Below are 12,720 nucleotides of genomic sequence, written 5' to 3'. Positions count from 1 at the left end.
ATTGTTTTTATTAAACACTACTCTATTCATATTCCTTTAAAAAACTGGTGCATGTACACAAAAGAGATTTTTCTCATTTAAAGAATTAAGAAAGAGAAAAGTAAAAATTGTTAAATTTGCTTTTACTACTTTTGCTAACAGTTTGTCTGGATGAAACATAAATAGTTCTTAATACAACTTAATAGAATTTGAGAGTTCTCAACATGTTGGGTTAGTTTTAATGGCAGGGAGTTATAGTGAAATTTCTGGTCCTTGCAGAATGTGAAGAGTCTGTATTCAAAGTACCATAGTTCTGCGGAGCACCAAGTACAGTAATGGTATCATATTGGTAGAAAGGCATGAGAGTAAAACAGGAAGAACAACTGAAAGGGATAATTAAAATTTTAAACACAGATTCTAAACAAGACAATGGAAACATGATTCGTGGATTTGGGGCCATAACCCTATATAACCCCACATTTCTTTTGAGTAATACTAATTTCTATGGTTATGACTCTTTCACCTTTTATCTATTATGCCATCAGTCTTGCCTCAAACTTTGGATACATTTGTAGTACCTGCACTATATAATCCAATTCTCTATCCTAATACCCTTCCTCTATGTTATTACCCTGCGTAATCTGAAATTCTCATCAGGTATAGATTGGCTACTCCACCCTCTTTTTACAATTGCATTCCAAGCTACTCCTTTCCCCCTCCTCATGCCCTACACTCTAAAAGAAAGAAAACTTTACCTAAATGACTGGTCAAGAGCAAACAGTAGGATTCTACCATGGAAATTAGGTCTGAAAATTCAAACATATCATGTATACTGGCCAAACTAATAATAGTCAGACAAGAACTTTACTAGGTATTTCTAATTTTAAAATCATTTAATATATATAGAAAACAGCATTTTCACGTATTTATTCACTGGTTCCATAGGAATTAATTGAATGCTAGGCATTATACTAGGAGTTGGGGATGAAGAAGTAAACAAAACAAAGTCCTATCCTTATGGAGCTTATAGTCTATTCAGAAAAACAAGCAAATAATTTAAGTCAGTGATAAGTAATATTTTTATCACCTTCTTCTTCCCCAAAAGGTAGAGATAGGGTGCAGGGGGTTGGAAGCTATTTATATAGAATGATGAGGTAGGCTTCCCTAAGAAGGTGACAGCTGAGCAGATATTTTTGTGGAATGAGTACACTTGAATCCCATACTCCCTACCTTTCTGCACTTCATATCACTATTTAGGATAACACCCCCTTCATTATAATTCTCCCAAAATATGGGTGAAAGTATCAGAAATAATATTTTTTAAAGTTTAGATACAAAAAATTAACTTGGTGTAAACATGTACAATTGAATACCTTCACTGCTGCCCACATCTCTTGACCCCAAAAAGCTTTCTAAATATCTTTTAAAAAGTCAAAAATAATTTCTAAGAAGAGAGTGCTGCCTTGTTATACCAAATTGAAGTGGAGGAGAGAGAAGCTGAATTCCTTTAAAAGATTACTAGTATTTGCTCTTTCCCAGAAACATTACATTAGTCTTTGAACTTTGGAAAAGAGGTGGGGGAAAAAAGGACAGAGAAGAAACAAGAGTGAAGGGGTTTTACAAAGCCTAACCTGAAGCTCTAATCCTTGTGGTTCAAATGTTTATCACACTCAATGGATTTAGCAATCCCTGGTAGTGTACCAGCCTTGATCAAACAGAGAGGTACACATAATGCCCAGAGCAAATCCTCATGTAGGTCAGCCAAAAGGCTAAGGATAGGACCCAATCCTACTAGGGACAAAGATACTAATCTAAGTTGCCTGATGAAGATATAAGGCTCAAGCATCTAAAGAATAGGTTTTAAGAATAGGCTATGCTAATTGCTTGCGGGCAAAACAAGCACCAGTAACCAAGGATAGGGAATACTAATCTATATTCTAGATCTGGACAGTTCAATATGGTAATCATCAGCCATAAGTGGCTACTGAGCAATTGAAATGTGGTTAGTTCAAGTTGAGACATGCTGTAATTGTAGAACACATACTATATCTATAATATTAAATGTGAAAAAAATCTCAGTTTTTGTTAATTACAGGTTGAAATGACAATATTTTAGATATTGGGTTAGATACATTGTTACAATAAACTTCATTTGTTTCTTTTTTAAAAATGTGGCTATTAGAAAAATTTTAATTACACTTGTGGCTCAAAATTTATTTCTACTGAAAGAGAAATAAATTTATTTCTACTGAAAGAGTGCTATTCTAGATGGAAACAGAAACTCCCATCAAGAAGTGAGTTTACCTTTCATACCAACATTTGAGGTAAAGTATATTGTTCCACTTTTGCAGATGAAAAGGGAGAGGTTTCTGTAGGAGATGTCAGCTTTCAACTTGTTTTCTGATATAAATTTTTTAAAAGTTTTTTTCCAAGGCTTAGGTAAAAAATTTGTTTTCATTAAAATTTCTTTTTCAGAATTCCACACAATTTAATAATTTGATCCTTACTACAACCCTATTAGTTACATGAAGAAAATAATCAGGGAACTACAGCAAGTTATTTAAAGTCATGAAGCCAGAAAGTAGTGAAAGCAGAATTTGAATCTAGAGTCCATTTTATTTTAACCAATGTTATGTGTATAGGACACATTTGCTTTTCATTTTATTTCTATAGATCTACAATATATAGAATAAGAATGCCTTAGGAAGCCTTACATATGTCAACTTATAGACTTAGCTCTCTTTTTAGTATATTTTGCATAAAACATCCCCTTTAAGTAGCTTATTTGTTCTTTTTTTAAAAAAATCTAGAAAATACATCTTCCATACAGCTTTAAAAGCTATTAAAGTATAAACTTGTATAAATTAAAACCTGAGGAAATCCAGGACACAGTTCAAATAAACTGAAAAGTAAAATGAGAAACTGGTTTCCTTTAGATGCTTGAAAAACTTCTAATGACCAGAAAACTGACCTGAGAGTCTTAGTTAATAATTTGAAATCTATACTAGCAGTAGAGCACATTTAAGAAACATCATAAAAATTTAATCCAAGCTCTCTAAATGCTGTACTGGTTAACTCAAGCTGGTCCCAGAATTATTTTGAAAAGGTTCTAGTCTATAGTTGAGTCTAAGAATCAAAACCAACTACAGTCTCCATTCTCACCAACCAGACTAAAGACAGATGCTATAGTCACATGAAACACAAGGGTCAGAAATGGAGTTAGTTTCACCAAAGAACATCCCCAGTTGGAAAAACACTTAAATAACAAGTGCTGACATTTACTGAGCACTAACTAAATATCAGGCTCAGGGATCAGAGCTTTGTATGGATTATAGGATGGACTGCGACCATCCCCCTTTGGCAAATGAGTAACACAAAACTCAGACTGGACAGTCTGAGCAGGCTGCCCACAGCTGTCCACCATGTAGCAGAGATGGCATCCATTCCCAAATGGTGCAGCTCCAGACTTAAAATCCAAACCACTATGTGATTTGTATCTTAGAATAAATAACATTTGGTTCCTGGCATCAAGGTTTTATATCTTCAATTGATCTTTATTTTTAGCTCATCACAGATATCATTTAACTTCTGCTTAAAACTACCTCATGAATTTCTTTCTTTTACCATTTCTTAGATTTGAACAAGTTGTTTACAAATTAACAGAGAAATTTCCACCGTGCCTTCTAAAGCAGTTTTTCTCAGATTTATATGGGCATCACAACCACCAGTGAGATTTTTTAAAGAATACATTTGCAGTCTCCACCATAGACCAATTAAATCAGAATATCTGAGATATTAGCACCAGGACTCTACTCTGCAAAGACTTCTCACTGATATAGTCAGATATAACTGGGAAACACTGGCCAGTGAGGCCAGGAGATGGTCACAGAAAGAAAAACAACAACAACAATAAAACCAGCTTTCCTGGCTAGTACCTTTCTTTGTTAGGTTCCATTCCAGGACCTGGCTCTCTACTAAACCACAGTCAGAAGTCATTTTATTATCATCATTAGGAAATCACAGTCACAGGACAATATACAATCAAAAGAATATGTGACTAATGTACCTACAATGAAGATCTATGTGAGAAGCTAAGATAGTATAGCATGGTTGTTCCAAAGAACCCTGAGGCATACTGCCTTGTTCTGTACCCCAGGTCTGCCATTAGGTAAATTACTTATTTTGTGCCTCTCTGTACAATGCAGGTAACGAAGATACTTACCTTACAGAGTTCTTATAGGGATCAAGTAAGGTAACGTATGTAATGTTTATTGGTTTGCATTGTCTGGTAACTTGGAAGCACTTAATAAATATAAGCCATCGCTATAAATTAGATTGCTAAATGAACATAAAATCATAAGAAGGATAATCAAGTACTGAATAGAATCAACTATGATTATTTTGATATGCTATCTGAAACAATGGAATGTCTCTCATTTGTTGGTCTTAATTCCCTGCAGGTAATCCCACCCAGGGTCAGTCTTGAAACTCGTGTATGACGTTTCAGGCACATTGTTTCACTTCAATAGAACTGCCTCCCTTTTCATGTAGGACACTTCTTTTTCTGGGATGGGGTGGAGTGAGTTTCTAAGAGTCACCAACACTTCTCTGTTAGGCTTCTTCCCTTAACATCATGTTTAAGCCAATACTAGTCAAGCCCCACTGGTGTAAAAGCTAGCTTATTTTGTCTCTCACCAATCACTTGGAATATACCTGCTTTGACACACTATTATATATGGATCTCATAGATGAATTATCAAAAGGGTATCCTATTTTCAAATGCTTGGGGCATCCCCACAACAGGTATAAGGCTATTTATTGCTGTGAGTCTTGGATATATGACCCACCTATCTCTTTTATGTATCACACAGAACAAGCTTACCAGTTTTGATAGCATAAAACAATCTATACAGGTTCTTCTTTTTGAGCACAAATTCTTATATCATGGATAATAAAACAAGAATAGTCTTTTCTCTCATGTTCTTGGCATTGTCTTTCATTGCTAATGCTCTGTTTATGAAAACTGACCAAGGGCTGACTTTCTTTGCTAAAATCATCTGGTTGTGCTGGTTTTATCTGTTACCTTAGATGCATGCTTTTTCCTTCTTTCTTAAGCACTTGACTGTCTTTTTGTTCTGTGTATTTGTGTGTTGCTGGGGATCAAACCCAGAGCCTCATGATATTAGGCAAGCACTCTACCACTAAGCTAGATACTCAGCCCCTATGTACCATTCTTTTTTTTTTTTTTTTTTTTTTTGAGTTATGAAATAGATTCTATTTGAGAAGTTTGGTTTGTTTCTGAACCAGCCTGTCTGGTTTCTGCCTCTTTTATAAGAAAAGAGCTAGGTCTTTACTACTGCTAGAACACAATGATACATGATTTGGAGAACAAGGAAGGGCCATCCTTCTCCCCTGGTACCTGAACAAGAGAACAATCAGTACAGAAATGGCTTTGGCACTTTAACCCTGGAACATTGTCCCACAACTTGTTACTTGAATATTGTAGTTTAACATGATTTTAACACTGTGCCATCTTCATACTTTTTACATACATTATTTATATTCATGGTAATAAAATTCCTTCATTTTAAAATAATACAGCTTGACCCCAACTCTATGTACCATTCTTGACAATATTTTATATACTATTTGTCTTGAAAACTTTATCTGGTAACAGTTTATAAGTAAGATAAAGTCATGTGCAAAGAAAAGAGGTATCAGTTTCCTGCTTTTCTTGTGTATTCCTACATGTGAAACTAATATTAATTTTTAAAAATCCAGAATAGTTTTAATTTGCTTCCATAAGACAGTATCTCCTTATTTTACCTAAAGAACCAATGAACATCTTTATTTTTCTTATGCTGTTATATCTGGCACATCTCTTTCAAAGACTGACATGAATTGCAATTTCATGGAGAATGTTGAGGATGGCATTATTTTTTGAGTAGAATACTATATTCCTTTTTATTCTTGTTTTTTGTTTGTCTTGCTAGGATAAAGGAACAGCAGCAGACTAGAGACTTTTGATCAGGGTCAAGACAGAGTCTGATTTAAGCATGGTCTGGAGACTGTAGACTGAGCAGGCCAGGGGCGACAGGAAAGATTACCCACTTCTTTTTTTTAATATTTATTTTTTAGTTGTAATTGGACACAATATCTTTATTTTTATTTGTTTTTTAAAATTTTATGTGGTGCTGAGGATCAAACCCAGGGCCTTGCACGTGCTAGGCAAGTGCTCTACTGTTGAGCCACAACCTCAGCCCAAGACTTCCTACTTCTTAGTCTGGCTTGTGGAGTCAAGTTGAACTACAAGGTCTAGATAGTTGCATAAAGCTTGAGTGCTGTGATGGCCTTACTTCTTTCCTTACCAATATAAATTGTATGATCACTCAAGATAATTACTTCTTCATATAACTTTGATAGCTCTGCTCTTCTCTACTTCTACTTTTTTATTCCTCTGCTATAGTTCAAATGTGGTTTGTTCCCCATTAGGGTCCATATGTTGGAGGCCTGGTCTCTAGAATGATGATGCAGAAGGTGGTGAGACTTTTAAGAGGTGGAAACTAGTGGGAGGTCCTCTGGTCACTGGGTGCACTAACCTTGAAAGGGATTAAGGTTGCTCTCCCGCAATCCTTTGGTAGTTCTCACAAAAAGGCTTTTATGAAAAGAGAAGGTTCAGCACCTCCATCTCCCTGCTTCCTGGTTTGAGATGTGACCACTTGCTCCTACATCTGCTTTGGTCATGATGTGATGCCATCTGTTGCCATCACTAGAGGCCAAACCAATGGGGATATCCCAATCTTGAACTCTAAACTTCCTAAATTGTGAGCTAAAAAAACCTCTTTTATGAGCAGTCTGCCTCAGGTATTTCATTATAGTAATAAAAATCTGATAAAATGCCCTTTCTTCCTTGGTCATACTTGCTCAATTAAACTACAATTCTGTCTAAATCCAAATCTCTCTATATAATGCTGCTCTAAGATGATGGCTGGACATCACAGGAGAAAAACATACAACCATGCTGACTGGTCTCTCACCTTAAATATATAACCATGAACCTCATGATGTAGGTTTTTCATCTGCCAGGCAGCCATACTCAATGACCCATGTCCATTATACTCCTTGCCAGTACTTCATATTTCTCCTCTCTCTCAAACCCCCATCATATCCTCCTCCATCCTCACTTTCCACTGAAGACCTCACTTCCTATTTTACTGAAAATAAAAGGAAAAAGGGGGAAAAACTGTATCAAAGAGAATTTGTACCACTACACCTACTCACCTATTAGCATCTATACTTATGCTCTTGCCTGTTTCCAGAAATACCATGTACCCATCTAAAGTCAATCTCTGCCCAGTTCACAAGATCCCCTCTCCATAACCTATATGAAAACCTCTGAAGATTCTTATTAACATTCAAACATATCATTTCCTCAGTGTGAAACAAGCACTTCTGCTGGCTATACTTCCCTTATCAGCAGTCACTCTTTTTTTGTTCTCTTTTACATTAAAACTCCTTGAAAGAGCTACCTATACTTACTCTTTTAATTTCTTTCTTCTCATTTCTAAAATCCTTACTTTTATTGAAGTTAAATGTTTATATTTTTACAGCATAATGGTCAAAATCAGGAATTAAATTTTTTGCCCTCCTCCCACTCCACTGAAACTGCTCGATAAGATCGGCATTGCTAAATCCAGTGGTCTGTTCTCAGAACTATCTTAGTCAACACATACAGCATGCTACACAACACACACAATTCCTCCTTCATGCTACACATTTACTTTCCTTTGAAGGACTCTACTTTTTCCATTTTTCTCTTATTCATTGACTGCTCCTTTTCTTCCTGAGGGGTTAAAGCTGCTGTGGGCTTAGTCTTTGTTCCTCTTCTATTTCCTAGGTACACTCCCTTCACGCTTTCATTGCTTAAGTATGACCTATAATGCAGATGATTTTTCAGGTTGATATGTCCAACTCTCAGCTGGACACCTCCATTTATAAGAAATAACTTATATTCAATTTCTAAAAAATAACATTAAGTAGCCTGATCTTCCACCCTTAGAATTTCCTGTATCATTTTTAAAAACTTTTTTAGTTGTAGATGGACACAATACCTTTATTTATTTTATGTGGTGCTGAGGATCAAACCCAGTACCTCACATGTGCTAGGCAAGTGCTCTACCACTGAGCCACAACCCCATCCCCCTATATTATTTGACAATATCTTTATCCATCTGGTTTCTCAGGCCAAAATCTCAAAGCTCTCCTTGCATAATTCACATATAATTCATTAGGTAAATAAGGATCTACCTACAAAACATATTCAGAATCTGACAATTTTCTACCACCACCACCACCACCTTGATGCCAGCCATCACTGTCTCTTGTCTAGATTATCACAATAGTCTCCTAATAGGTCTGTTTTTAACAGAGCAGTCTAAGTGATTCTTTTCTTTTTTTTTTTTTATTGTTGGTAGTTCAAAACATTACATCTATTTTGATATATTTCACAGTTTGATTCAAAAGGGTTATGAACTCCCATTTTTACCCCGTATACAGATTGCTGAATCACATCAGTTACATCAATTACATTTCCATTGATTTACATATTGCCATTCTAGTGTCTGATGAATTCTGCTCTCTATCCTATTTTCTACTATCCCCCCTCCCCTCCCCTCCCCTCTTCTCTCTCAACCCCCTTTACTGTAAAACACTTCTTCCACTTGTATTATTCTTTCCTTACCCCTCACTTCCTCTTGTATGTAATTTTGTATAACCCTGAGGATCACCATCCCTTTCCATGCAATTTCCCTTCTCTCTCCCTTTCCCTCCCCCCTCTCATCTCTATTAATGTTGATCTTCTTCTCCTGTTCTTCGTCCCTACTCTGTCCATAGTTACTTCCCTTATATCAAAGAAGTCATTTGGCATTTGTTTTTTAAGGATTGGCTAGCTTCACTTAGCATAATCTGCTCTAATGCCATCCATTTCCCTCCGAATTCTATGATCTTGTCGTTTCTTAATGCACAGTAATACTCCATTGTGTATAAATGCCACATTTTTTTTATCCATTCATTTATTGAAGGGCATCTAGGTTGGTTCCACAATCTTGCTATCGTGAATTGTGCTGCTATGAACATCGATGTAGCAGTGTCCCTGTAGCATGCTCTTATTAGGTCTTTGGGGAATAGACCGAGAAGGGGAATAGCTGGGTCAAATGGTGGTTCCATTCCCAGCTTTCCAAGAAATCTCCATACTGCTTTCCAAATTGGCTGCACCAATTTGCAGTCCCACCAACAATGAACCAGTGTGCCCTTTTCCCCACATCCTCGCCAACACTTATTGTTGTTTGACTTCATAATGGCTGCCAATCTTACTGGAGTGAGATGGTATCTTAGGGTGGTTTTGATTTGCATATCTCTGACTGCTAGCGATGTTGAGCATTTTTTCATGTACTTATTGATTGATTGTATGTCCTCCTCTGAGAAGTGTCTGTTCAGGTCCTTGGCCCATTTGTTGATTGGTTTATTTGTTGTCTTTTTGTCTAATTTTTTGAGTTCCTAAGTGATTCTTTTAAACATAAGACAGAAAAAATTTTGTCATTTTCCTACCTAAAACCTTCCCTGAAAGGAGTATTCATTTTTTTCAGAACGAAAGCCCATATCCTTTAAGTGGTCTAAGAACTGTGCCTGTGGCCACACCCATTCCCATCAATTCTCTGACTACTCCTTCACTCACTGATGTCCGACTACACTGGCTTCATGGGCATTTCTCAACATGTCAGGCACACTCCGCCCTAGAGCCTTGCATGTTGCTCTTCCTTCTACCTGAAACACTCTTCCTCTGGATATCTGATTGGTTAACTCCTTTACCTCAAGTTTTTGTTCAAAAGTCACTAACTTAGTGAGGCCCACCCTGAAACAGGCTGATTTTAAATTGTAGCACCTCACTGACTGCCCAATTCTCCTTGCCCAGTTTGACTTTACTTTTCTCTACAGCATTTATCATCTTCTAATATACATTATGATTTACTTTTTGCCTACTATGTTTCTTGATGTGTCTCAAATGCCTAGAACAGGACCTGGAAAAGGAAGTGCACAGTAAATATTTATGGAATAAATGAGGAAAGAGGATTAGAATAGAAAGGGGGCTCAAGACTCAAGGGCCTATTCATGTACTACTATAGTTAAGTCAGAAAGAAGCCTACATTTCCAACTAACACAAGATAAGAGATTTTGAGTTTACCAGTGACTTTTTTGACAATGAAGGAGGCTGATTCATAGTGGGGTTAGGAGGGGAAGCGTGGGAGGATTAGACAAACTCTAGATAGGGAAAAGGGGAGGAGGGAGAAGGGAGGAGACATGGGGGTAGAAAAGATGGTGGAATGAGATGGACATCATTACCCTAAGTACATGTATGAAGACACGAATGGTGTGAATATACTTTGTATACAATCAAAGACATGAAAAATTGTACTCTGTATGAATTGTAATGCATTCTGCTGTCATATATAACAAATTAGAATTTTAAAAATAAGTATAAAATAAAAAATGAGCTAATTGAATATTAACTAAAATCTAACATTGGTAATTTTGTATTAATTCAGTAAAGGAATGTCAATGGTTGAGTATTCTGAGAAATAAGTTCTACTTACTGGTTTTAAATTTTTTGACTCAATATCAAATAGTCTGATAAAATCCAATATGTACAAAAGTAGCTGTGAAGTCTTCAGAGTAATCAAAAGAAAATATCTTTTTTTTTTTTTACAAAGTTAGACTGTACTTATTCATAATGCTTACATCCAACTTTCTAGCTTGACTCTTAAAACACTTATATACTCACCATGATTACATGAATACTTTTGCACTTGGTTAACGTGCTTTCCTCAATCTAACATTGATATCAGTCCCAACTCATTCTGACCTAGATATTATTTACTCTAAGGAGTCAATACAGAATATAATATCACTTCTTCACCACTGCTCTCCCACAGTTTTGTCCTTTAGTGTCTGCTATGATGCTTTTGCTCAACTATTGAAACATTCCTAACCAACGCACAGTTTTAAAAGCTAAAATAACCTTATACCTAATATATTTCATCTTTAATATTATTACTACTAATAAATGATTTCCATATTATTTAAAACCTATAATTTTCTTCATATTTAAAGTCATCAAAATGTATGTATGATCACTATAATCACTTTAATAAATGAATATTTCTTCTAAGATACTATTTGAAACATGTAACGCACACTGATGACTTGATTTTGAGTGTAATCTAAAACATTTTATTTAAACCCACGGATACAATAAATATAATTTCTACTTAAGCATATGATTTTTATTCTGAAAGTAGGATTTTTAACTCTAAAATTTTGTAAAGAATGCATTACTGCAAATTTATATATTTTTCTTCATTATAGTGACTATTGATTCAGGATAATAAATTCAGATCCTAATTAGGTACATAATAACTATTCATATAATCACCAAAACATAGAAGAGGTCCCCCCATCATGCATACCAATTAACATGCTGCTTAAAGAAATTTCATAAAACTAAGTAGAACTAAGAAAAAAATTAGGGAAATGTCATAATGCACTTTGCAGATTCAGAACCTAGCTCAAGCATTTATTGCCTGTATTCCTTAACATTATTCAATCTTGTCTCTGAAAAAAATTTGGAATAAGAATGTGAAGTACTCTTCCCTCAAACCTTTATGTAGCTTACTTCCTTCTATTATTTTAGTGTCTTCTCAAATAGCAACTCCCAAGAAAGATTTTTCTCTGCTTCATTTCCTCATAGCATTTGTTATATACAGAATCTAAAATTACATTCTTTACTTGCTTACTGTCTTTCCTGTCAGAACACAGGTTCTAGAAAGTTCAGACTATGCCTATTGTGTTTATTGCTGTGTTCCTAGAATATGGCTAGAAAATACTGACTCATGACATGTAGGTGCTAATAAACATTTACTGAATGATTAAATAATACCATCTAGCTAGAGGGCTCTTTGTTAGATTAAATAAGACAACAAATAGAAAACCCATAAGAAACATTCAATAAACAATAGCTGCTATTTTAATCTTTCATTAGCACTCATTTTAACTATGTATGATTAAAAGTACAATGCCCAGTTTCAGAGATGTCAGTATTATAAATGTCTGGTCCAGAGCAGTGCTTCTTCAACTTCAGTAAACCACAGAGTCAACAGGAGGGTTTGTTATTACAGATTTCTGGCCGTCTCCCCAGAGAGAATGATTCAGTAGGTCTATGGTGAAGTTCAAGAATTTGCACATCTAATAAGTTCCCAGGTGATGCTGTTGCTAGTAGATGCTGCCGGCCTGAAGACTGCTCTTTGAGTAGCAAGTATATGTAGCATAAGAGTTTTAAATGCTAAATTTCAAATAATCATGAGTTCTCTGTGCCTTAATACTTGTGTACTTAAGTCCTTATTCAAAAACAATCAAGTGGTAGTACTTCAGTTTTGCCATCATATGATTAAGTTATTCCTTCACTCTTACACATGGCCACACAAAATATCCAGGTCTTCTAACTGTAACATCAACTACATTTATCAATGACCCCTTCTTCTTTGTATAAATAAAAAAATAAATACAATAATGTGTTTTTCCAAAGAATTCATTCTGTGGTAAGGGATTACTGTCATAATCTCTGAAAGGACAGAAAGCTTTTCTTTCCTGTACCACAGAATTTCATGTCTTTAAATATACTTTGTGCTG

At 35.5% G+C, this 12,720-nt stretch overlaps 1 protein-coding gene across 4 annotated transcripts in view; it reads right to left on the bottom strand.

Annotated features, from left to right (window-relative positions):
* Pcgf5 (polycomb group ring finger 5) overlaps positions 1 to 12,720 on the bottom strand; it is a 108,265-nt gene that overhangs the window by 38,943 nt on the left and 56,602 nt on the right. The gene's annotated exons all lie outside the window — the stretch shown is intronic.

This window comes from Urocitellus parryii, chromosome 5 (genome assembly GCF_045843805.1).
Source record: "Urocitellus parryii isolate mUroPar1 chromosome 5, mUroPar1.hap1, whole genome shotgun sequence".
Classification (NCBI taxonomy): Eukaryota; Metazoa; Chordata; class Mammalia; order Rodentia; family Sciuridae; genus Urocitellus; species Urocitellus parryii.
Note: the sequence above shows the minus strand (reverse complement) of the source record. Positions and strands in the feature narration are given on the sequence as shown.